The sequence below is a fragment of the Tupaia chinensis genome, unplaced genomic scaffold (genome assembly GCF_000334495.1).
Source record: "Tupaia chinensis unplaced genomic scaffold, TupChi_1.0 Scaffold138703_1, whole genome shotgun sequence".
NCBI classification, from domain to species: Eukaryota; Metazoa; Chordata; class Mammalia; order Scandentia; family Tupaiidae; genus Tupaia; species Tupaia belangeri.
In genome coordinates, this window is record NW_006198596.1 from 1 (window position 1) to 1159 (window position 1159).

At 43.0% G+C, this 1159-nt stretch overlaps 1 pseudogene; it reads right to left on the bottom strand.

Moving 5' to 3' along the window:
* Positions 1-388: 388 nt before the first annotated feature.
* On the bottom strand, positions 389-1151 carry LOC102496925 (FGFR1 oncogene partner 2 homolog pseudogene; annotated as a pseudogene).
* Between the last annotated feature and the right edge of the window lie 8 nt (positions 1152-1159).

A 1159-nucleotide genomic window follows, 5' to 3' on the forward strand; every position in this document is an offset into this window, starting at 1 on the left:
TTCACAAAAGTGTGGTAAAAGTTTACATTTTTTAAATTGGGATAATTCTAAAAATTACCAAACATTTCCTGGAAATATTCAAGTTTCTCTAAGTATCATTCAGAAATCCCACAACACTGCTGACAGCAGTCACTGTGAAAACCTTTCATTTTTCACCAATTACCTGTGGCTCGGTTTCCACTTCTCAATTATGTTTGGTGATAAAGTCTGCAACCATTGACTATGCATTTTGTGTTGCTCTTAGCCAGTGTGCTATATTTATTATAGAGAAAAAAATAAACAAAGGGTTGACTGAGATTGAGTTTTCTGTTCATTCATTCATGTTATAGGTCAGTCCTGGTGGCCACTTGAACCCATGTAATGAGTAGCTCACAGACGTGGAAGTTCTTCAGCTCTTCCTCAGGCTCAGGTCACTACTGGTCACTCAGGCTGACAAAGATGCACTTTCTGATGCATCATCTTGCCTAAGGTTCAAAAATGATTCTCAGGTAATCTGCAGGATCTCTCTCCTTGTTGTTCATCAGTTTCTATGGCCTTTCTCATAACTGCTGCCATTTCAGTTATCTGGTCAACATATGCTTGTAATTCCTTGGAGTGCTGCTCTTTTAACTTCAGTATTATACCGGGATCATCTTTTTTGCTAGCCATTAGCAATCTAAACATTTTTCTCCATACTTGCTCATGATAAGTTCCAATTCTTTCTTTTCTTGTTGCAGTTCTCTTATTTGTCTGTTTTCTTGCTGGATTTCCATAACTAATGTGGACAGTGGCCCATGTCTTGCAACCTCATGAAGTTCTCGAATTTCTTCCTGATACTGCTTCATTGTTTCCATTTGCTTGTTGAGACCCCTGGTTTGCTCTATCAGAGATTCTGCTGCATCATCGTGATCTCTCAACCTTTCAATGAGCGCTTTGGCACCAGCAAGTGCCTTCTCAATGTGCAACTCATTTCTACAGGAATACTCGCCTCTCAGTCCCTCGCAGCGCCGGCTGTGGTGAACTGGACTCAAAGCATCTGCCAACGGAGACCTACAGACCCAAGGGAGGAGTCTTCGCATCGTGATTGAGCTCTTCCGCAAGCAGAGGAGCAGATCCAGAACCCTGCAGAGGCAGCTGAGTGTGCCTGGGGAGCCAGGGGAGCTCAGCCCCATCACTGCCC